Source organism: Falco cherrug, chromosome 1, assembly GCF_023634085.1.
Source record: "Falco cherrug isolate bFalChe1 chromosome 1, bFalChe1.pri, whole genome shotgun sequence".
NCBI classification, from domain to species: Eukaryota; Metazoa; Chordata; class Aves; order Falconiformes; family Falconidae; genus Falco; species Falco cherrug.
The window spans coordinates 42,287,295-42,313,184 of NC_073697.1; the positions used below are offsets into that span (position 1 = coordinate 42,287,295).

General features: G+C 39.4%; 1 protein-coding gene across 2 annotated transcripts in view; it reads left to right on the plus strand.

Moving 5' to 3' along the window:
• Positions 1-1,586: 1,586 nt before the first annotated feature.
• The window catches only part of CTNNA2 (catenin alpha 2), a 515,013-nt gene continuing 490,709 nt past the window's right edge, over positions 1,587-25,890 (plus strand). For both annotated transcript variants that reach the window (XM_055698149.1, XM_055698157.1), the window contains exon 1: positions 1,587-1,790. The gene's annotated coding sequence lies outside the window, so the exon portion shown is untranslated. The remainder of the gene's footprint in view (positions 1,791-25,890) is intronic.

The window sequence follows — 25,890 nt, forward strand, 5'->3', positions numbered from 1 at the left end:
TTACTGTGACTACTTACATCTGTCATATGGCTGTAGCAAATATGTGCTATGATGGATCTGATAATATTTAAATTCATATTTAAATGAGGTTTTGCCTAAGATTTTTTTTTCCCTGCTTCAAATTCTCCCCTGGATTCTGTTGTTGGGCCTTTATAAAGGGAACTGAGGTTCCAGTTCAGCTCCCATCTTCCTTTACTTACTGTAAAAATGAATATAGAACCCGACTATATCTTCCTCAGGCTAGGAAAGAGAAAAGACCGGCAACAACTGCCTCTGCTTGAGGCCTACCTAATGGATACCTGTACTATTAACATCATTCCCTTACAGGCTGAGGCAGGGAAATTGTTTTGGCAAGCTCCCTCCAAGCCCAAAAGAGGCAAGAAAATACAAAAGTGAGGAAGGACTCCTCCCCCTCCCCTCCTTGCTGCCTGTGAGTTTATGTAGAAGCTGGGGAAGCAGACGGATGCCACAAGAAGTGCAAAAGATGCATGGAACAACAGCACCTCAGCGGGACTCACACTGCCTCAAAACGACAAAGTCCCTGCAAAGCCACCTACTCCACAGGGATCCTCCACCACTGGGGCTTATGGGACCTCAAGGTCAGCAATACTGGTGCAGGATGGTGGCTGCATGTTCCATCCAAAAAAGACGGCAGAAGGTGCTGCAGCGTGATGAAGAGCTTGGCAAGATGACCAATACACGTGAAGTAACCAAAAAGAAAAGTGCAAGGCTGTGCAGAGAGGGACAAACCCTGACATTTGGTGCAGGGAATGCAGGGCTGCCCGACACCCGAGTAAGAAGAAAGCAAAGTCTGTGCAGTTTAAGAGATCAGGAGATCTGCAGTTCTTGCCATCGGTCCCGGTGGTACACCCACAAAGCAATTGTCCTCCCCTTGCCTAGCACCTGAAGCAGCGCAGGAGATCATTACAGGAGTAACCCTACACGAACCCACGCCCCCCCAGCTCTTTGTCCGCCAGCCCCTCCTGCCACAGCTGCCAACGCTGCCCCTCGGCGACCGGGCGGCCACGGGCCAGGCTGCCCGCGGCCTCCGCACGGGATGGGCCCGCCGCGGCCGCCCCTCGCCCCGCCGCGGTGCCGGGACGCGCCAGCCACCCCCTGCCGGTGCCGCTTCCCGGCCCGCTGCCCCCTCCCCTCGCCGCCGGGCCCCACGGCGCCCGTGCAGCCGGGGTGCCCTCCCCTCAGCCGCCCACCTGCCACCGCCCCGCGCCTGCCCCCGGCCCCGCTCCCTGCCGGCGCCGGGCGCCTCCCGCCAGCCCCGCTCCCCTCCCCTCACACCCCCGGCCCCATGCCTCCTCCCTCGCCGCGCCACCCCCTCCTTCCCACCCCTCACCCAGCCGCTTGGTAACGCCGTTTCCCTACTCACAGCAACTGCGCAGTGAGGCGACCCGGGCCGGCCTGGGGACCGGCTCAGCCGGGACGGGCGGCAGCGGCCAGGCCTCCCCTCGCCCCGTCGCCCCCTCGGCGGGCAGCTCCCCGCGGCCGGCGGCGGCGCAGGCGCGCTGCCTCCTCCCCTAGTGGCTGCCGCGGGGAGGCTGGCGGCCGCGGCAGCAGCTCCCGGGTCCCCTCAGAGCCGAGCGAGCGCGGCTCGGGCCGGCAGCGGGAGGCGGGCGGCGAGGGCGGGAGGCGGGGGCCGGGGCCGGGCGCTGTGCGAGGAGCCGCCGCACACCCAGCCCTCAGTCACCGGCGTTGCTGGGGAGGAGGAGGAGGCGGCGGCGGCGGCGGCGGCGGCGGCGACGAGAGATTCTGCTACCCCCACCCACCGAGCTGAGGTGAGGCCAGGGCAAAGCATCCTCCTTTCTTCCCCGCATCCCTTCCTCCCTTTCATCCTTCTCCCCCCCCCCCCCCCCCCCCCTCCGCGCTCCTTCCTTTCATCCTTCCTTCCTCATCCTCCTTCCCCCTCATCTCGCCTTCCCCTCATCCTTCCCTGCGCTTCCTGGTCCTCCTTTCCTTTCTTCTCTCCTTAGCCACCTTTCTCCACTCCTCCCCATCCCCCAGACTCCTTCTCCCCGTGCCCGTATTTTGCACCCACCAGAAATAATAATCATGCCTTCTTTCCTTTCCTCTTTTTTTTTTTTTTTGTAAACGCAATTTAATTCTCGCCCAGCGAAAGAGGGAAAGAGACGGTCACAGAGATAATCCCCCCTCCTTTAAAGAATGGATTTGAATTAATGGTCATTTTGTGGTGTGTATATTATGGGAAGAGGGGGATTATATTTAGGGAAGAAAAGAAAGGGTCAAAGGTGTGTTTTTTCACTTATTCATCTATTTACCCACCATCACACCGAGGTGAAACCTAGCTCCGTATTATTTTAAGTCTTTTCCAATTATTTTCTTTTTAAATTGTTCTCCTTTCTTCAGACATCAGAGGTTTCTTCCTCCTTTTTATCCATCCACTGTGCGTCTCTGTAATTTACAGTCGCTGCTGCTGCTGCTGGGATTGTCTCAGCCGGGAGCCGGCAGGGAAGGGGCACTGGGAGCGGTGCTGTTCGCTGGGGAGGGGGCGGCGGGCGCAGGCAGAAAGCAGCTTTTTCCATCCCTTCCCTATAGGCCTCTTCTAGGGGCTGAGATCTTTCGAACCACCCGCTTCGTATCCCATCCGGAATCCATCCCGAAAGGTGCCAACTCCCATCAAATGATTTGCTCCAGTGGCAAAGAGCGAAAGTTTAAAACGCGGCTTTGTCTTTTTGTGTAGCGCGCTGGGGATGGGGAAAGCTGCGTGGATGTTGGCTGGCAAGGCGATGGCCATAGCGTCTCGTTGCGTGGCTTCTGGAGTGTGAGAAGTTTTGCTTAGAGGTGGTGGTGGGGAGCGGCATCGCTGCTGTGAGACGTCCCTGGCTGCCTTGCCCATTTGGGAGTTGGCGTGGTGGATGTGCGTGCTTAGGGGAGCACCCGTATGCCAGGGGTTCAGGAAAGTAACTTTTCCATACATATGGTGGGGTGCAGCATGAGGAGCAGGTAGCACGCACCTGCCTCTCTATACATTGGAGGGGTGAATGTGCTCCCTCATGTCTCGCTGGTTGTGTGTGATGCCTTTTCTTTTTAAGGCACTGGTCCTTAAGGTGGCAGAACGTTTATTTGATTGTTAGTATGTTTCAGACAATTTCAGCCTTTTTAAAGTTTTGTCAGTTGAATTAGAAGTTTGTTTATACTTCCTCAGCTTTGGTATGTTTCAAACCCCCTGTTATTTTAGAAATCTACACATACCACAGCAGCCAATACTATAGCAAAACTCTGTCAGCCTGAAGAGTATTAAAACATGCATGCTAGATGTTATCTTGTCATGGATTTCCTAAGAAATGTTGATTCTGTGAACATGTCAAGATTGCAGTGAATGCTGTGTGTTTTGGAGCACGAGGTAGGTAAGTAGCGTGAATAGGGGTAGTCTTAAATGACTTAAATGTCGCTGATGCGAACAACAGCTCTTACTGGCTTTGTGGCTATTACAATGCTGCTGGTTTTCCTTTTTACCTACGGCATCTATGATTGATATTATGGTTTGTATCAGGCTTTTTATACTCCCCATCAAACAGAATTCTTTGGAGAGGAGAAAGTACTGACCCTCAAGGGTGAACTTTTGCACTCAATTGTGTAAATCATTGTTTACAGAAATGCCACCTCAGCTGTGTACAAGGTAGCTGTAATTCTGTTAATGGGCTCTGCTGATGACAAAAGCCTCAACAGGGAAGCTCCAGTGTCACTTGAAGCCCTTACATGGAAATGCAACTCTAATTTATGCAGATTTCTGAAATCCCTTTTAATATTAATGTTGAGTGTGTATGGTACTACTGAAATGCCTTTGAACCACTGAAAACCAAGAGCATTCGTAGACTGAGACTTTAAAGCTAAAGGAAGCAATTAGATCTTCTGCTCTGACCCCTTGACTATTATAGTCAGTTGGATTTTATCCATTTTTGAGTGCAGCAACTTGCATTTGGCTGAAACATATTTTCCAGAAAAAATTGGAAGTTTGCTCAAAGACAGTAAGAGGTGGAGAATCTGCTGTTTGTTACTTGGCTTTGGCTTCCAGTCACTGGTTACTGTTGTACCTTTCTCCAGTATGCTAAAGAACTCAAAGTATTTTCTTACCATGGAGGTGTTTATCTTCTGTAATCTAGTATTCCCTCTTTTCTATTTAAAAAAAAATGAAGCAAACTAAAATTATTTAAATTTGTTATTGTGTGCATTTTTCTCACAACTCAGTTTCTGTGGCTTTTTTTTCCAAATCCACTTTTTCAGCATTTTTGTGAAAACGTGAGCTGGATATGGTATGCCAATGCCTTGTCTCAAGAGTGTTTTGTGAGTTTAAATTACCTCTCTAGTGTTGCTCTTCCGTTTATACATCACATTTACATACTAAACCTTCATCTGCAGCACTGCATTTTGATCTCCTTTTCACTGGGTAAGCTTGCTGTGGCAAACTCTTTGCAGGACTGTTTCTTTCCACAAGAGTTCATCATTCTGTAGGAACACATCATGTGTTTCTTGATTGTAGCTTCGTAACTTTGTACATGGCTTTTTTAAAGATTTTTTTTTTTTCTTGCATAGATGGAATATATGAACCACTCCTGATTGCTTTTTGTAACTGGTTTATCTCAGTGATGTAGCATTCTATTAATTTATAACGTGCAAATTTTGTCATGATTGGTGGTGTAGACTTACAAAATTGAAAAGGTGTTTTGTGATAGTGTCTCCACCTTTGGGGAACTGCATCTTAATCTGAGTTATGTTGTGATGTGTTCTTCTCAAAAATCTGTTGTGGTTTTTTGGTTGGTTTTTTTTTTTTTTTTTTTTGAGATGTCACTCTAACCAGTTCTTCGCCTGTTCGCCTGTTTAATTGGAGCTATTTTGTCATCAGGCTATCACAGAATGCTACACCAAGTGCTACAGAAGTTTATATATGCATGTGCATATTTTTGACCAATTGGAAGTATTAATTTTATCAAATAATGAAACCACATTCATTTAAGAAGATTGATTTTTATTAATTTTACTTCCTATTATTTGTCATATAACCCAGCTAAATCAGTTGAATCTTATATAATTTTTTATTAAATTGTTGTTTTGCTCAGGACTGCCATGATTCTAACCTTCCTATAGTTATAAACACTGTCTCACTAGCTCTTTTAGAATACAGTTTTAACATGAGTGTTCATTAAGACTTTTGAAACTTCCCTGGTATTTTCAGAATTGCTAGAAATTGATGTTGGTGGGATAGACGTCTCTTTGGACACTTCTGTGAAAAGCCTCTTCTATGGTGATCTTTGGTCCTGCTGACCAAAAATGTTTTTTGAATAATGTTGTACTTGTAGTGGACTGAAGAAGTAATTAATCATTCTTTTGAGGTTCCAGCAAATCATCCTACTTCTTTACGATGCAGATTTACTTACTGAATGTATCTGCCCTTTTGCACTTTTAGTATAGATCCTGTTTAGTAGCATATCTATGAAGGGCTAAGATGTCTTTTGTGCTTACAAACCCTCCCCTGTTGGTTTTCTTTTTCCCCTATTGCCAAGAAATGTCTTCATCCTCACCCATCAATTTTTTACACTTACTCTTTCAAAAAGCGTGGATTTTTTCATGCCTTAATACTTTTCTTGTTGTGTATGACTTCTTACTTCTAATAGCAGTATTTATTGAAATCTATTTTGTTGCCAATTTGTAGCAGTTATGACAATGCCTTCTAGGTATTACATGCTGTCTGAACACACAAATATGAGATTTTTATTTTTTTTTTCTGTGTACAGTGACAGCCTTACAATTTATTACATTTCCGAGCCGAGTAGGCTTATGCTTTTAATATAACATGTTGCAAGGCTTGGCTAGAGGATGCTAAGCTATATATTAATTTTCTCCATCCTTTGTTCATAGGCAGTACAAAAGCATAGGGCATACTTTGGTTTTAGATACAATACCAAATGGTAGTAGAAATATGAAAGGCAAGTATACAGAAATAAATAATACAATATGTGGTTGGAAATAGAAAAGGCAGAGAGAGAAATATAGAGTAACAACATGAACATAATAGTAATTACAGTAGTATGCTTAGGTCATAACTTGATTGGAGTTTTTGTGGCTCAGGTCTATAGAAATTGTTCCCCTAAAGCTGACTTGAGGTAAGATGCAAGATGAAAGTGACAAAAAGAATGTTGTATTTTAGAAGCTAGCTAAAGCTGCTTCTTGACTAAAGTAAACTTGTTTGTTTTGTATAAACATAATATTTGCTAGGATAAACTTTCTTGAGAAATTAGATAAACAATAGAGTGTGTCAGTTGACCAGGGAGATCTTTCCCAAGACACAGCTTTCAACACAGCAGGCTTCTGCAGGGAGCAGAAGTGACTGAGACTCGGTCCCCCTGTGAAGCTCCAGGATTGATGGGTAGGGTCCTCCAGCTGTATCAACACGACCGTGAACCTCACTGTGATCAAACTGCTTCTAAGTCTAGCATGCCTGGAACATTGTTGGAAACAAAAAAGACAGCATCATTAAGAGTGCTGTAACAAGTTGAAGACATGACAACAAAACCCAGAAACCAGGCTTTGGCCAATTAAAAGAAGTGGTTCGTCTTTTATTCCAGCTTCTTATCGTCTTATGGAAATTCATAATGCATCTTAATATATCTCAGAGTGATAACACTGTTGTATTGAGTCTTGGTCAGGCTCAGCACTCTATGGATGTAAATTAATTTTGTCTAGGGTTTCTGGTTTAAAGCTCTACATCTCGGTTTTTTAAATGGTTTCCTCAACATCATACCTGAGCCATTGAGCGAGGACTAAGATACGTGGTTCCAAACAATGATCGTATACAAGAAGGCATTCTTAAAAATCTTCAAACACTAAGGTGGTTTGAAGCCATATTTATTATAAGAAAAGATCAGCAGTTCTAGAAAATGAAATTTTCTACACCTACATCGCTTACCAGTACAGTTGGTTGTCGTTCAGGATTTTCATGTTCCTCATGTTTTGGAATTGTATTTTCCTTTATCTTGCAACAGGGAGGTGAAATATAAAATTTCCAGCAAAACAAGGATTCTTTGCACAAGTAGGAATATCACTACTCTCCGTATATACGTTTTGTTTCAAATGTCATGTTCAGTCATCACACAAAGCATTTTGAATTTATAGGGGGCAGGAGGAAAGCTTTTCAATAGTTTTTCATTGGATGTGTTAAGAAAACACACCTTTCTTTGAAATACTTTACCTCTGCTGAGTCAGCGTTTCCTGACAGCAAGGCAGTGTTTGTTTTTTTCTCCTTTGGAATACTTTTTGGCTAGCTCTGCTTTTCAGTCACATCACCCCTTGCATTAGTATTCTAGTATTGAGAACATTAGAGAAATATTTTCAACATTGCTTCAGAGACTGCCCAACTTTTCAGGCTTCTTAAGTAATGAGAATTATTCGGTTAAGTGAAGCTGAGTCTTGTAACAGTAAGAACATCTCCCAGGGTTTTCAATTGAGAGGTAAGAAAAATAGTAGATTTTGCAGGTTTGCAAAAGAATCTCTGTATTCAGAGTATTTTAAAGCTATTTTTATCAATATTCCAATCTGTTATCACTGGTGTTATAATAATAATAATGTGACATTTGTTTCTCCTGTGTACTTGTCCTTTTCTTTGAAGTTATGTGTTTTAAAAACAAGTATGCAGTACATTATGCTTAAAGTAGACAAGAATATTAGAACAGAAGACAATTTGAATAGAAGTGGAATTTATAATCTGAATACACTTTTGTAAGCAGAAGGTGGAAGTGGTTTTGGTCAGGCTAGGCTCCCAGTTGCCCAGGTGACTTCTGCAAATGGGGCCTTAAGCTTTTAAATTACTTAAGGCTTCATGTAAATAGATTAATCAATTTGCTGATTTCTACAACTAATCAACCTTAATTTTTAATACTCTGTTATTTACTAACAAAAGCCACTCTTCTATATTCCATTGAATCTGTCTTTATGGAAATTCTCCATTAAAGCCTGTTCAGCGTGGCTGGGACAGCTAAACCACTTGGCTCTATAAGTTTTACTTACAAGAAGTGAATCAGTTGCCAATATTTTATTCCTTATATTTTAAATACAGAAACAGTGTCCATCCTGTGCAGAGCTGAGAAATCAGCTTTTATCAGTTCTCTAAATCTTTTCAAACATCAAAAGGAACTCTGAAAGACCTCTCCCTAAAGATTTAACTTTCCAGTTAGATTATGGAGTAAAATACTACTAAAAATTTTTAGTAAGCACCAGTTTTATTTCTATTGTAGTATCATAATGTCACTGGCAATAGTTGTGTCCTTTCCAGAGGAACCACATTAACAAACATTAATAAAACCTCTTGAAAAAAGGAATAAAAATTATTTGCAGTTTTAACTCACTCAAATAATCCAAGGCAGGCATATTTATCTGATGAGATATTTTTTGCTCCTTCGCTGCCTCTGGAAAAACATTTTGTTGTTTTTTCTTGGTATAGCGAGATATCCTCTTTAAAGTTGTTCTGAAACTTCTGAGTCGGTTTAGAGAGTTCTGTACATAAATAGTATGAAGTAAATGAATGAAGATAAATAAATAATAATGATTCCTCTGTCATGAAATATTATCTTCCTTGAAACTTTATCAAATGGTCTTTCTTTCTGATACAAAATATGATCAACTGTGATAAATTATCCATGATTAATTCTTCATGTGAGTTCATATCTGTACTATTGCATGTCCCTCACTGGATGCAATATTGCAGCTGTAAGCAAGATGGGGCTAATGCACGGAGGTGAAATTTGTTTATGGCCAGCGTTGTGTAATACAAATTCTGATTGTTTTGTTAGGTAAAAGAAGCATAATACATATTTCCTATTGAAATGACTAGATCTCGTGCTTAAACTCCTGGAAGCAAAAGCTGCAGTTGCTCAAAAATATGTGCCACCATATTTATTGAGAAACTTTGAATATAGAACCCAATTACTTATTTTTTTTCCCCTGCATCTCTGTAAAAAAACATATGATGAAAATGGTTATTTCAGTTTTTACCAAAATAGAAAAGGATTTATTTATAACTTTTTTTTTTTTTTTTTTTTATCATGCCAGATAAAGTAAAATGCATCATCTGTGCTTGATTTTGATACAGAATCTATCAAAATGCTTCGTGGATGGTTATCTGATGGTTACAAATGTTGACTGTTTAGGTAAGAAAAGACTGTTCAGCCTTTCAAGGAAAGTTATGAAATAGATAACAACTAGAATTTGAAGTCAGAAAAATCCAGAGTAAGTAGGAGGATAGTTCTTCTATTTGTAAAATATGGCAAAGCTAGTTAATTTAATTCTTGCATGTTAAAATCCACAGGTGAATCTGTAAGTTTCAGAATTGCAAAGGAATGTTTACTATTTGTTACTGGTTAGAAAGAAACAGTTGCCATTTGTTACACAGGTGGGGTTTTTTTGATTGGGGTCAAAGTGAGAGAGATTCATGTGTCTTTATGGCAGCATATGAACTCATTTCTAGTTCTTACACAAATATTCTTGACTGCTTACTATAATCAAGTCAGAAATGCAAATTCAGAATTACAGCTGCTTAGTCTAATTTTAAACGTATCTATTATCTCTGTAATCTACATTTCCAGTGCTTAGATGCTATGCAGAAATACTTCTAAGAAAAATAAATTGTCAGGAAGTCCATGAATGAAGGAGGATGAGGCTGTGTAGGGATAGAATAGGAATAAATAGATTCAAACAAAGATTCTAGTCGGCTGGGAGCACTAGTTAGAGACTTCAGCAGTGTGCAAAGCTGTCACTTGTACTTGGGTAGGCTGCCCATGCTTGCTGTAAAATTCAAGCCCATTTCATTCAGCTGACAAAATGTTTTGGACTTTTTTGGACTTGCTAAATTTTGTTTCTGGGTCACATTTGATACCTAGCAAGAACTGGAACATTAAAAAAAAAAAAAAAAAGAGAGAGATTGAAAACCTATTGCTATTTTATGATTTGATTTTACTTGTGTGGCTTAGGGACAGTTCAGTGCATGGCTAAGACAGCCAGCATGCTGAATCCCTGGATGCTTTAATCTGCTCTTGCAGACTAAAAAGTTTTCAGGTGACTTGCATCCTTGAACAAAGTTTAGGGTGTTTTGGGTTTTTTGGGTTTTTTTTCTTTTAATATATATTCAAATTCAAACCCTTGCATGCAGGCCTGAGCTCAGGCAATATTTAGTCAATGCAGGTCAGAGTAATGGAACTGTACAGCTGCTTTCTGGGTGCTAAAGAGCAGTCAGGACATGAATCTTGAGCAGGATAGTCTTCTACTCACTCTCTGTTGTGTGAAAGCCAGTATCAACCCTCATATAAATGTTATCAGTTCCCTGTGTCCTTTCCTCATCTTCTAAATAACTGTATTTCCAGAGCATTTTCTACTGCCTTACAAATACTTTTTGGCTTGCCCTGTTCTAATTCTGTATTTACTATCAACAGTATTTTTGTTTACAAATTCAGTCTAAGGAACAGAAAATATAAATGGGGTATCTATGTTCAATATTTACCTTCAGCTGGCAGGGTAAGAAATAGCATTCTAGTATTAATTTTTGTTAATTTAGTATATTAAATTATAATCTCCTGAATGTGATCACAGAAACTATCACCTTGTTTCTTGTGGAGTCTTCTTGGAATGCCAGCCAGAGGTATTGTAGGATCTGAGGCGATGAAGTTCAAGTGCAAGGTCCTGCATGTGGGTCGGGGCAATCCCAAGCACAAATACAGGCTAGGCAGAGAATGGGTTGAGACCAGCCCTGAGGAGCTGGTTGACAAGAAGCTCAACATGACCCAGCAATGTGTGTTTGCAGCCCAGAAAGCCAACTGTATCCTGGGTTGCATCAAAAGAAGCATGGCCAGCAGGTCAAGGGAGGTGATTCTCCCCCTCCGCTCCCCTCTTGTGAGATCCCCCCTGCAGTGCTGCCTCCAGCTCTGGGGCCCCCAGCATAAGAAGGACAAGGATCTATTGGGGTGAGTCCAGAGGAGGCCACAAAGACCATCAGAGGGCTGGAGCAGCTCTGCTATGAAGACAGAGAGTTGGGGTTGTTCAGCCTGGAGAAGGAAGGGCTTTGGGTAGACCTTAGGGCAGCCTCCCAGTACTTAAAGGGGCTGACAAGAAAGCTGGAGAGGGGCTTCTTACGAGGCCCTGTAATGCTAAGACGGGGGGAATGGCTTTAAACTGAAAGAGGGGAGATTTAGATTAGATGTTAGATCATCCCAGAGCAGCTGTCGTTGCCCCATCCCTGGCAGTGTCCCAGGCCAGGCTGGACGGGGCTTGGAGAAACCTGGGCTAGTTGAAGGTGTCCCTGCCCATGGCAGGGGGTTGGAATTAGATGTTCTTAAGGGTCTTTTCCAGCCCAGACCATTCTGTGACTGTATAATCTCAAACACTGCAGCATAACATAATTTACATAACCGACTACTATGGCAGCATACATTTTAGGCAGACATAGCCAAAAAGCCTTAAGAATTAATGTTTTGAAGCAGCTGAGAAAACTGAGTGACTGTAGTAGCCATGGCGACTTTTTTTGCCTTTGTTTTTAAGAAGAATTATCACTGATATTAGCGTTCATGTGAGCCTTAAGCTGGGTATCTGTTCAGCAAACTGCAGATTTGGTGGCAGTGAAAGGAAAATCTTGGATATATGGACAGACCCAACACATGAAAAGCAGCGTGGTTTGGATACAAAAATAGCAGGCTTGCAAACACAATTATGTTGAGAGTTGTCATAATGACACAAATGTTTTTTTGAGGCTCCACACTCCATGCTTTCCTTGTTTGCTACTAGTTTTAGAACTCTTTTGGCCTGACAGGCGCTGAAGTTGTACCCTTTACCTCAGATGCTGAAACTGACATAGGACTGACTGATTCTTCCAGACTTGAATGCATCCTAAGGGTAGCATCAGCTTAATTTTATTTTATTTGTTTTATGGATTTTGGGTTCATGAGGATGATGCTGAGGTGCGTGGACAACATGAGTGTGTTCAAGTTTCCTGTCAGCTTAATGAGTTTATTATTGCTGGGTGGTTGACAGTCAGCCAAAAGGAATAAACAAAAAAATTACATAACCCAAGAACAGCTTTCTTGGCGCGCTTTTTTTTTTTTTTTATAAAAAGATCAGTCAGGAGGAAGGGGCAACGGGGGAACACTAGAGGTGTCTTTTTTTGGGTTTTTTTTGGTTTTTTACAGATCAGTTTTCCGTAATGATGTAAAAATTGGGATTTTTTTTTTTTTCTCTCTCTACACCAGGGGTCCTCAAACTACAGCCTGTGGGCTGGATACGGCCCTCCAGGGTCCTCAGTCCAGCCCCTGGTATTTACAGACCCCCCCCGCCAGGGGTTGGGGAGAGGGAAACCAAGCAGCTGCGGATGGCTGCCTGCCACTGCATCTGCGCGCCGGCCCCCTGGTTAAAAAGTTTGAGGACCCCTGCTCTACACTATAGAAGTGTTGGGAGATGGTGTGAGGTCCATTATGTTGCCATGATGTCTGGGAGAAAGATTTATCATACCCTAACTTGTGATGGCTGAAGCCTTTCCTGATACACTCTTGGGAGATAATCCACAATAATTATTTTTTGAAACAGAGCATGAGCGGGATGGACTGTAGTGATTAGGATATGGGTGGATCAGAGCAATTAGTATTTGGTTACAGAAAAGGAACAACTTTTAAGGAAGGACTGAAAACCACAATCCCCAAAGAAATAAGGTTTTGGAGTTTAAATACTTCAGGTGTGCATAAAATTAGTGGTGTCAGTTCGGCACTTTGAATGGGGTATCCAAGTTTTTGAATGACCTTGTCCACTCACCTCTTGGTTACTTTGGCTTGGATGTTTTTCTTTTATTGCTCTTCTTCATTAAGAGTTGGTGGGGTTTTTTTGTTCGGGGTTTTTTTCTTTTTTTTTTTTTTTCCATTGGGGTGAAACCAAGATCATGTGAGTGAGGAAAGAATTTTGGAATCGCTCCTTTAAAGATTATTTTAAATAATTGGTACTAGCTTTAATTAGAAATTACTAAGAAATGCTTAGAATTGAAGTCACCTCTTGGCCATTACAGCTAAGGTATAGGAAATACAGGCAAAGCATAGCTGCTGTGGGAAAGGCATGTTGCGGGAGCACTTTTGAGAGCTTCAAGAACTTAGAAGTCCTTTAAATAAGAGGAAAGTATGTAAATAATAATAATAAAAAAAGTGTTGTCTTGAGCAGATGCACTTCCTTTATACATTATAAAGAAGAATAAAACCACAACATCCATATTGAATCATAGCTCTGGTGTTCACATAATACTCCTTTTGCATTAAATTAAGTGCCTCAAATCTGAAATGTGTTTAGCTGGCTTTGGGAAATGTACAAAATGTGAGAGGGACTTCACAATGACCAAGTAGAAAGTTTTATTGTAGTGGGAGCCTCTTCCAGCTTGGCAGATGGGTTTCTTGGTATCTTAAGCTAAGGGACTACTTCGGGTATTCAGATTATGCAAGATTAAATCTTTGATCCCTTCAAATTAATTACAGAATTTTCATTAATGTTGTAAAGCTCTTACCCAACACTTCTGGAGCTGGCTCTGCCTTTGGCTGTGGGCTGTGTCTGTACCTTCTAAGTGTAGCAGGAGCCAGTCCTGTGTGGTATTACAATGATACATAATAAGTTGCTTGAATCTCTGAAAAATTCAAATGCTCGCCTGTGTTACCTTGTGGAGCTGTTGTGAGTACTAATGATATCTGTCTCATGCTTTTAGAAAGCAAATGTTTTAGGCAAGCAGGATTATTTTTTTTTAATATTTCAATGTTTTTTTAAAAAAAGTAAATGTCCAGTACATCAGCTCTTCTTTGCATCTGGTTTCTCAGCTGCTGCAAATATACAATACATACTGCTCAAAATTTTGTTTTAATGAGCTTTTTTGTTCCTCTTCTGTTCTAAAGATAGCTTTCCTTCTGAAGTGAGAAACTTCTGTTGTGTTGGGCTAGTTGAACAAAACATTATAGACGGACCCAGTTAGCTAAGGACAAGCTCGTAGCACACTGTTGTAGACACCATGCAGTATTCAGCTTGCTCATCAGTTAGGTCATGGGTCTCATGCAGGTCCTCTGTTATATGTGTCACTGCTGTCTTGCTTCTGTACGACATCCTGGGTTATAGCTCATCTCAGTGACAAAAAAACCCTCAGGCGTATCAGAGTACAGAGTTACTTGATGAGTTTCATTGTATTTCACTCAGATGGTGCTACTGTGCATGAACGGTGCCATGGGAGGAACCACAAGTCGTGGTTAGTCTCTAGTATGGCAAGGTACATTAAATAATTACAAAATGTGGTGAGAGTACTGACATTTCAGAGTTCCCTTGGATAAGTGATAACAGGGAGAGTTATGTCTCAAAATTATGTGTATTATAGGTGTATGTGTCTCCCATGCACAACATCTTGTGTGAAGAATGTATATTTGTTGTGGGCTTGTGTTTCTAAATACAGGGTACTGTGGAAAATACTACAACGTGAGAGGCAAGATATGTCAAGGATGGTGATCAGAGTGAATATGTTAGAAAGGTTTCATTATTTATTTCTCCAAGGAAATGGTTCCTGAAGAACAACTACTGTGTTTTCATTTTTGGTTCCCACTAAATAAAATGATGAATTTGATGAAGGTTTGTAATCACTTCGATTTCTTCTGTCACAATAGTGATACTACCACATGCAACCTTTGCACATATTTAATCACCATTACAGAAAGTGTTGGGGTTTTAGCTGTATTTATAAAGGTCCTCTCTTTTGAAAGTGCAAAACAAAACGCCCACTACATTTTACTTATCTTAAAGAAAGTTTTCATCTGTTGTTATTCCTAAACTTCAAACTTAAGTCCAAAAAGTGTATGTCTAGTATTTCCAGATAATTTAATGAAAATTATGTGTTAGTAGTATTTTTAAAGTTAAAAACATTTGAATGTGTTAAAATTGAGCTTTGCAGAATACTGTGAAAAAGAGGAAAAATAGACCACCTTATTTTTTATTGTAATCAATCGTGTATGCTTTGAGTGATTTCTGGATATCTTACGTGTTAACGTAATGAAGAATGTCCCTGCTGAACTGTTTTATGCTAAGCTATGTTCTTAAGCCAAAAGACAAAAATAGTCTTTAAGAATTGTATTTCCGTGAAAACTGTTAGCAGATGCTTATTGTTGTAGTGAGGCCTCAGTAAAAAGTAATCTATTATTCCTTGTGTTTCATTTCGAGATAACTGAATGTAAGAAGATACTTATTTTTTTCTATGCATTTGCTCAGAGTTGCTACAGTCCAATATTTGCTGTCCTATTCCTATTTTTGTTACTGCTTTTTGTGGTGAAGGCTTGTGGTTTCATTAACATTTATTTTAAATCTGGAAAAACCTGACTGAGGACTAAATAGAAAATAATTCTGTTTTCCATATAGGTAAGCACAGAAATACATGAATAAAAATCAAGTTGGCCTCTGCTCCACGCTTCAGAAGTCTCCTGCACGGCTTTATGAACCTTTGGGAAATGGGCCATGCTATCTTTAATTTTGTAAATAATTAACGTTCTCTGTGTGATTATTTTTATCCAAAGTATATTTCTAGATTAATTTGTGGATAATAATAGTTGTAGTTCTTAAGAGGCTTTTTTTTTTTTTTTTTTTTTTTTGCTGATATTTCTAGCATAGGAGAGTAGGCTCTTACCCATTAGCCAGCCACCTTCCTTCTGTGGGAAGCCATGCATTGAATGAGAGAATTAAACAATTTTCACAGACTTTGAACTTGTGTTACATTGTGATAACCCTTGAAACCCAACATGTACCTTACATGTTAACTCCACCTATAGTTTCCCCAAGTCTTCTTAAGAGAGCTGCTTTGTCACTCACAGCATCTGAACACAGGCTTGTGTTTGTCCTTTGAATTAAGCAACAGTGATTAAATTACATATGTTTTTGTGATCCTTAATTTTCCTGCCTAAAGAATGGTATGGTGACCTTATGTTCACACTATAGAGAATGTGTGCTTTGTTAACTGCATTCTAGATCTGCCCCTGAAGTTTAAACCGGAGGCACTTGTTCTACAACACCAGCTTTGTTGTTGCAGGTTATCACTATCGCATCTGGACACTTGCTACGTTAGGTGCCATGCGGTAGTACTTATTCTCCTTGTATTCATTTGATGTGATTTGCTTAATATAAGAAAACAAGCCCGTACAACATTTATTTTTAAGTGAAGAAGAAAAAAAAAATGGCTTTCTTTAGAATGATGACAATGAACTGTTTATTACCACAAGCTGTGCATTTTATTTTCTTTTAGTTAGAAGGCAGTGATTTGTCTGAATTTTTGGAGTGGTTTTTAAGTGAATAATGATATAAGAGCCTTCTTACTTGAGGCTTCTTATAACTGTAGTTATTTATACAAGGAAAAACTGTCCAAGCATGGATTATTTATGCAGGGGAGAAAACTGGATCTGGATTGATACAATTTTTCATTCCTATCTTCTGTGAACTAATTTGTTTTAGACACTTAGGAGCTTCTTGTACCATTTCCCTTGATAAAATGATTCGATTCAAGCTTCACCTTCTGTTCTTCAAGGCAAACTTTTTTCCCTTGTGGCTTCAAAGTATTATGGCCTTTCCCCTTTCATTTTTAGCAGACCTGGTTTCATTATACATTTAAAAAGTAGAACTCATATTTTTTTTGGTCCAGCGGTATTGGCATGTTATTTTCTTAATTGATCTATTTTTTTCCCTCTGCAACAATTGAGACATGGATGAGAAGATTAACTGCACTTTTGCCCCCCTTCCCTTTTGATTCCACTTTTGATGCCAGTCCCCTCCGAAGATGGTCCAGTCTATGCCTGGAGCCTGGGCTCAGCCTCCCAGTGAACTGTGATATGAATTCACTCTGTTGAGCCACCTGATTGTTTCAAAAATTGGTAGTTGTGCCATTGGGAATGTGCAGTCACTGTTGAAAAGAGCATCCAAACAGCCTTCCTAAAGCATTGCTAATTATTGACAGTAAACATAAAGAGATGATGTAGAGGATTTTATATCAATAAAGATCTCTCCTACCTAGAGCCAAGAATGACCTATTTTATTTTTTTTTTTTAGATAAACCAGCAGGATCTGTCTGTAAACAGTTTCTAAGCAACAGCTGAGTATCCTTTAGAAAGAATGTCACTTTTTATCTCTGACTCCTGGGTTTTATAGCCTTTCTGCCCAAATCGGCACCATAGATTGGGGGTGGGGGTGGGGTTGGAGCACTCTTGTCAGCAGTGATAGTTCTCCTTTTTTCTAGTAGCAACCACCTACAGTTCACTGAGGTGTGTTTGAAATTAAATCACTGTCTACTTTATTGTTGGTTTCCCAACAGCTTTGCTGTCACAGTCCAGCATTGTGAATTATTTCTGTGCAGTTTCATAAACATTCTGTAATGATCAAAGAACCTCTATTTCTACTTCCATTTAAATCCAAGAGGTGACAAAACAGAAACAGCCAAATAATTTTATTTGTGTTTTAATGATTACATGGTTTGAATGGGTTTTAAGGCAAAAATTACTTGTCTCCCCAGCACAGCAGGTCTCTTTCTTCATCAAGAGTTGTGTGGCATCTGTCTCAAAGACTGGGGTAATTCAGAGGCAAAGAAAAACCAGCCCTTTGTGATCAGTTTTTTATTACCTGGGAACCCGCAGCTCAAGTGACCAGTTTTCCAAGACTTACCTGCATTAAACATTGAATGATTTGCATCTATGGTGCATATTTTTGGTCAAACAGTAACAACTACCCAAGAAAGGGAGCTAACCTCTTCCATGGTAATATAGTTGTAAACTGGGGGGGGGGGGGGGGGGGGCGTAATCTCAATGGATGTTGTGACCTCTTGTGACCAATTTTAAACAGATGGTATTTGAAAATAGCAATAATTTCCCTTCAGCCAAAGATTCATAGAAAAAGAATTTTTAGAGGGAATTTTGTTTGGTCTGGTTTACTACTGGAATCTTATAAAAAAACGTTAACCTGGGAGCTGTGGATGTCAAGTAATTGGTTGAGGCTATTGGAATTTACAGTAGTCATAAATGTTAAGTTCTCTGTTTTGCAGCTGAGCTACCATGTCTTGCTATGTCTGAGACTGCTTTTGAAGTGAGGAAACACAGATCTTGTAGAAAGCAGGTTTTGCACCAAAGGACATTGGAATGGAATAAGGTCATGAACTTATTTAGTAAGAGGTGGGGAAGAGTCAGTTGGAATCTATCTTCCATTATATACCAAGCAGCTCTAGAAAAGCAGCCTTCAAGAAAATATGGTGGAGGTTACCTACAGAAAAAGCTTGAATTTTAATGTACTAATTCCATGCTCCCATTTATGAGTTGGCTATGCCAGCTCTGTCAGGCAACAGAAGTAAACTTTTCGTTTGTTGAAGCTTTGGAAGGAAGAAGAGTAGCCTCATCAGTTACCACAGGATGGTAGGACCTATGGAAGTATATTGTTCATTTTACTTAATTTTTAATTTGCTCGCTCTTATCTGCTACTGTTAAATAGTACTTCAGTTTGAAAAATGGTCTTTTGCTAACAGTGCCTGAAGAGATGGCCTGTGGATGTTGGAACTGGTTAGATTTCAGGTTATGACTGATAATATAGGCTGTAGCCTATGGCCTGATTTAAGAGAATTGTAGAGTTTTATTTCTTCCCCAGAAGAGGTAAAATGATAGGTCTCTGTCCAAGTCTTCTGAGAAAAAGAGATCTCTGTAAATGTTTCCTCTGTTACTGTGAGAAGCTGTCTCGTTTCTTATAAGTGTCTTTATTTCCTTTGTTTGATTTGAAATCAGAGATTTCTGCTATGTACAGAGCAGGGAGTTAAAAAGTAATTGAGGCATTTTGGCTTGCATTAAGAAATAAAAATAAGTAGACAGAGTTCTGACTTATGAAAGACAGGTCAGATGCTATTGCGTGCAACTGGGAAACACAACAGGAAAGGCAGTTTAAAATACCTGTTTGCAAAGCTAACATTAAAGTAAAAATATCTTGAGTAAGAAGACATATGAAACATGAGCTTCTGAAGAACTTTCTATGGAAAGGACAATAAAACTGAAGTTTTGTGATGTTCTTTAGGGTCTGCTAGGATGGCTTCCTGTCAAATACCATAAAAACAGACTGATGAAAGACCAAGAGTAAATTCTGGTTTTAATGTTTGCAGCACTTTCACCTTCTCCATTATATTTTGGCCAAGAGCAGTATATTGTTATAAAATTCAGACTGAAAGTAAGCTTTTGTGGCTTTGATAATTTGATATTTTCAATACCATGAAACAGTAATCCCAGTCAATTGCTATCAATAAGTGATTGATATTTCCCTCTAGGTTTGGGCCAAACTTATTTAATAATTTGTCTTTCATGTAATAATAATTCCTCATTATGATTTCTCTGATATTCTGTGAAATATGGATAAATGCCAATGAAAGTATGCCTTTGTTACTAAATATTCTGTTAGCATACTAAATATTCTTTTTCTGTACAAGTAGAATTCTTCCATCTTTAGCAAGCTCCTGGTTTATAAAAAACCCTCCCTTTTCATAAGCAAACCATTGTAGCTTTGTTTCCTGCATATATTAACAAAACGTTTGTAGGCTGAAGAGGGCGAACATGCAGTGAGTCATCTTCTGTTGAGAATAAAACCTGATACATGTGTGAATGGAATCTGGCTTTGTGAAGTAGAGCATGTAGTTTGTTATTATTGTGTTTTGGAGGATTTTTTTTTATATATATTTTTTTGCTTTTAACAGATGTACAAGTTAGGAAATTTTTAATTCGACTTGGGAAGTGCTGTCTTACATTTGAAAATCTGCAAGTATTGGGATGAATTGGATTTAGTAGAGCTTTACTATGACTAGGAATATCTGCCTGAGGTGTTTAGAACACTTTTGGAGGTGCCTCCTTTGATGCTTTTTAAGGAACTTCGATTCTTAAGCCTAACCACAAACACTAGGATGCCTAAAAAGTTTGAAAATGAACTTAATGCCAAAAGCTTTATGAAGCTCCTTGCCAATTAAGTAGCTTATGTTTGAGCAAGTACAGGATTTTAGCAGAAACATGAGTTGATCTGATGACTTAAATGAAATGCCAATATCTACTTAAGTTGAAGTGTAAGTTGTACAAAGATTTCTGCAGCTCAGAAAATACTACACATGGTGATTACAGGCAAATTTAATAACAAAATCTGGTATTCGTTCTATAACAGTTGTTGAAAACAAAAAGGATACGTATGGGTTGATTCATGCCTGGTTATTCCATCCTAGCTGTAAGACTTAGATGTTTATGGGGCTCCTGGGTCCCAGGGCAGCAACTGGACAATTGTTTTTATTTGAGGACAGATGTGTTATCTTTTCATAACTTCTCTCGTTGATGTTCCCTTCATCTCTGAAATATCCTGCTGCAATTGGTTGCACAAATCTGAGGGAAGAAGTACTGCCTATTTGATACTGGGAAACCTGATGGCTGAAGAATTTGAGGTGCATTTAAGTTCTCATATCGTAGGAAGTACTGTGAGCTCTACTCCTCCATGCTGTCTGTCTTCACATGATTTCAATCATATTTCTTTGTGATTTATATTGAAAATTGAAGTGTGTTTAGACTGTCTTCATGTGGAAAGCATTCAATGCCTCTGATTATGGAGACTTTACAGATACATCTTGTAGTTCTACCAGACCTTTTTGGAGGTGGAAGGGCATATGGCATTAAAGACGTAGGTGGGCAATATGTAATAATTTATACAGTGATATACAAGTATTCCTCCCCACTCCATCTTTTCTTTTCCTGAACAAAGCTATGCAGAACTACTGGTTTTCAGATGGCTTCCAACTGTGACTCCAGGATCAGTTACTAACTTCAAGCCAATCATTTCACATGTAAAGTAGGATTGCTTTTCCCCATGTTGTTTCCCATATTTTGCAGTGGTGGAAAATGCATTTTCATCTGCCATCTTTACTGCTGGTTTCTGAGCTTGATGAGATCTGCAAATCTGTGTAATGAGAATTATGCTGGAGTATTCTGCTTTTATCTTATTTATTTTATTTTTTTACTTTTTATCATTAGCAACTAGTCACTTTACTCTTCACCTCGTTTTTTCATGTGGTGGCAGGAATTCAGTCTGTGGACTAGTGATACTATAAAAATTATATAGAGTAGATGTGAAGTTGTGCTTTACCTAGCAGAAAGCTTAGAATCCAGTTAGATACAAAGTTAGCAATTAACTATATTGCCTATTAAAATAGTTATGGACTGAAGTCCTGTGACAAAGTAGGAAAAGCTCCCCGACAGTGAAGCAGAAGCTTTCTGTCTGAAGGCAGCTGTACTGAGCTGTAGTCAGGGGCCAGAGAAGGCAATGATCCTTGGTTTTGAATGAGCGCAGAACTAAAAGCATTACTACTGACAACATCTGTAACTCTGATCATACGCATTTTGGTTCAAAGCCTTGTAGGAGGTAGCAAAAAAAGCCAAATTCACTATAGCGGTGTTTGTTCTCCAAAAGGAACTACACATACAGGAAGACATGCTTAAAAGGAAATTAAAAAGAACACTAAAGCATACCAATTTCTATTGGTCTTTTTTTTTTTTCTTAAATTTCAAGGCAGTAAGGAAAATAAAGAATATTCATTGAAAAAGAAAGCGAAGAAAAGACAATGAGGAATCAGGACAGTAGTGAAACCTATTTTTAGATAAGTAAATATTATTTAAAAAGTTATAATGTGCAAGTATTTAATGCCAAAAGTAATTCTGCAAAAATGTTCAAGACATGAAAGCCAATTATGAATCTCTTTCAGATCTTTTAGAAGGAAGAAGTGTTCCAGTGAGTTGGTAGTCAACAGACAAGCGAGGTAGAAAAGATGGAGACAAAGAGCATGAGGCCTGGCAGAAAAGCCAGGGAGATTCTGTGCATCCTTGTGTTATGAAGGATTTTCACACAGGAGTTTATAGGAAAGGTGTTTGAGACTGCAGTGTTAATTAGAGATGGTTTAGAAGCAGTAGTTGCAATGAATAGTATCTCGTCACTGAAGTGGAATTATTTTTTTAGATCATCATGTATTCACTTTTTTAGTTTGGTCTCATACTTGATGCTCTCTGTGTCTAACATAATGACGAATGACATGTGCTAGGTTTCACACCACAGTGAGCATTGATTAGTTTCATCTTTTATAATTTCTGGGTTGATGTTATCTGATTATTGCAAGTGTTTATTGATGGTTAATGTATTGTTTTGCTTGAAAAGATACATAAGGTGAGAGTTTTACCTCGTTTTGTTTTTTTCTTAAGAAAACTACTTCACTTTCCATTATAATCCTACATGAAAACTATTTGTATTCCATTGAGGTGCCTATAGTAATTTATTTACCTGATGACCTGAAAAGTTTCATTTCCATTTTCGAGTTTATCTGGGTTCCTTTGTTCTCTTAATCTTCACAGAGATTATTTTTTTTGGGCACTGATCAAAGATTCATTGTCAAGATGGAAACTGTATGAAAATAAAAGTTCTGTGGAAAATTAATCTGACGTTAGCTAAATTGCTTTTTTTGAAGAACTAGCACTTCATTGTCACCTGTTCATCTCTTGCATTTCCTTTAGCCTGCAAACACTAGTCATTTGTTAATTAATCCCATCATAATTTGCAGGGGTTTATATATTTATGCAAGGAGTTACTTCATGGTTTAATTTTGGTGAAGAAAATGCATTTTCTTTCTTTCTCCTCAGTTCAGGAGATTTTCAGTTCTAGTAAAGGTCATCTTGAAATCAGACTGGAAAGTTGTTTTGAAAGACTGAAAGGCAAGCACATTAGGTATGTTGGTTTCCTCTGTGATCAGGGCACACAGTGATGGTAAGCACTTGGACAAGTTGCAAACAATTCAAAATACAACCCTGCAGTTACTGCACCTTCTTGTCCTGGATTTGAAGACATGGAGAATGTTTATTGCATTATATATATATACACACACACACACACACATATACATACATACATACATACATTTTTATTTTTTTTTCTTTTTTCCTGAGCTGATATTATTCCCTTCTGTATTGCTTCTCCAGGTTCCTCTCAGATCCATTTGAGGTGAAATCAGTTTCCTTGAGAATAGCAACACAGCATCGGGGAAAAAATGCTTTAAATTCTTTAAAATGTCCTCTCAAACCCCCTCATGTAATAAAGTTTGAATTATTTGTTTGAATTTCCAATTTTTTGAGAATAATCCCCCCCTTAATTTTGAAATAGCCACTTACAGAACTTTGTAGTGCAGAGCCAAAAGCATCTCATATTTAAATAATCTGACCATATGGATATTACTTTTGCAGATGAATGAATTTTGAGGATTCTCAGTTAAACTGGAACTGTACAGTCTGTATCTTTGTGTGTTTATATGTCTGCTGGTTCAAAAAGTACAGTTGTAGAACGATGGATATTTTAAGAATCAAACACTGTTCTTCAGACCTTTTTGTGCAAGAGATATATAGAAATCCCATATTGAAATGCTCCTTGTTTTCTGGCATATGGATTTTCTGAATTTTCAAGGAGGTCAGCCACTTCTTTTTCCCTCTGTGGAGTTAGGACAAAACCAAGTAGGCTGAGTAACTGTTGTGTATTTGTCTGATATCCCTTTGCTCTATTCTTCTCGAGCAGAGATTTTTATCTGGAAAGCCAACTATATTCTGTCTACCATTTCATTGTGTGCTTTCACAAGTGCTGCTCTGCTTCTGGTACAAATGGATGCAGTCAAGGCAGTTTCTAATCCATGATGATTGTAGATTTCTTTGAAGCCAATGGGTGTCCTAAGCATCCTCTTACAGGCTTAGCAGAGGGAATGTTTGAACAGCTTTCTAAGTGTAGCAGGCTTCCCACCAACTCCTACGAAGTTGCTGTACTTTTGTCATCTATTTAAAATTCATATGGTCCTAGCTTCTTAAGACTGCTTTTTCGCTTCTTTGTGTTCGTAATTCTTTTCACCTTCAGCCAATAATAGGAAATCCTGTGTGAATTGAAAAGCCTGTCATACCCAGATGTCGGTTGGCAGTTACTATGTTACAGTGTTCCTTCAAGTCAGTTGTTTTTAAAGGAGAAAAAAATTGTCCATTAGAAATATATTTAATAAAATCACACCACTTATTGAGTTCTTGCTGGTTTGCCTGGAGGTGTGAATAAAAATGTGATCAACTTAAACCTGGCATCACATTTTTCAGCGTTACTGTAAAAAGCATATTAAGGTTTTCATTACAGTTTCTCCATTTTCAGAGTTTTATATCACCTACTAATTTACTCATTATAAGAACATTACATGGAAGGTCCATGTTGAACCAATAAAATTTTATTTGCAGAAAAATGCTCTCCAAACAGCCTTTCCACCTGTTCAGGAAGACACACAGTTTGCGAAAATTCTGCTAAAAATATATCCAGACCCTTTTGTTCAGAGAGAAGGAAATGTTTAGGTTAGGGTTCTCTGTGTATTGAGAAAAAAAATAGCTTATGGACTAAACCATATTTTTTTAGTAACTATTTAAATTCTGTGTGCTCAAAGTTCAGTATATAGTGAGGTAAATAATTTCTTGATTTTTATTTTTCTAAAGTCCAATCTAAATTGAATTATAACATGTATTTAGTAATCCCTGAAAGGATTGGTTTTCTCTTTATTTTATTGTTGTCCATTGACTTATTTTGCTTCCTGTGTCTGTGTTCATATGGCAAGAACTTGATCCATAATGCATAACATTATGCTAGCACTTCCAGATTTAATTTCTGTTTTAAAAAATGGGGGTGTAGAGGAAGCAAGAGAACTTCACTTTGTAGTTGTCGTGGGTAGTGATGGTTTTTATGATTCCTTGAGATGGAAGGGGAGGCTGCTTTTCATGTGTTTTAGTACCTTTGATTTTGAGACTTGGACAAAGATCCCATTCTGTTTGTGCTAAGTGCTGTGTAAATACCGGGCAAACCCAGACTCAGTCTCCCTGCTCAAAATGCAAGACAACAGCTGGATTTAGACAGATGGAGTTCAAACACAGGCTGAGTTAGAATTGATCAGCAAGGTAAGGCTTGGTGACAGCAACCCACCCCAGCCCAACCATCGCTGGGTTTCTGTATGTGGCCCAGCCAAGAAAAAGTACTAGGAGGGGACAGAAAGAAAGCAACAAGGAGACAGATCTTTGGAAGTGTTTCGCTTGCAGGTGCCGAACACAGCTTTTGAGAAGGTACAAAGTTACCTGTTTAACAATTTAGTCAACTGCTTTATGGGATGTTTATAGCTGAAGTCAACTTGTTGCAGAAGGCTTATTTTCAGTAATTCTTACCTCCAGGGCTAACTTAAGCAGCTGCTGTTGATGATTCTTGTTCTGTACCACCTCCTGAGCTACACTGTAATCTTTTGCAGGGCTGATCTGTTAAAGATGCTTATTTCAAACATCGATTTATTTTTTATTCTTGGTTTCGTCTGGTTCATTATGCACTTGAGTAAGTACTTGTATGAGCAGAACCTGGAGCCGAGCACGGGGATAGGAAGAAGTGGTGAGGAATAGGTGGATGCTGCTGAAACATCGCTGCTGCAGAAGGAAAGGCTCATTAAGCTACAGCCCCGTAGGTGTCTGCAGGAAAGTTTGGAAAAAGCTTTAAAAGTGAAGGTGAGCACTATCATGCAGAAAGGTGATTTAGTTAGTGGAAGAAGTTTGAGAAAGCACTGCCTTTACAAAAACCTACAATATCTTTGTAATAGTTTCCTGAGTGTATATGATGGAATAAGATTGGAGTTAACAGAATGTACAGAAAGTGAGATGCAGGATGATAATATCAAGAAGAGAAGGGGAAGAAGCTTAACTTCAGGTATATGGATAAATCAGAATGTCTAAGAGTGTAATATCTGGAATATTTAAGTGTAGCTTG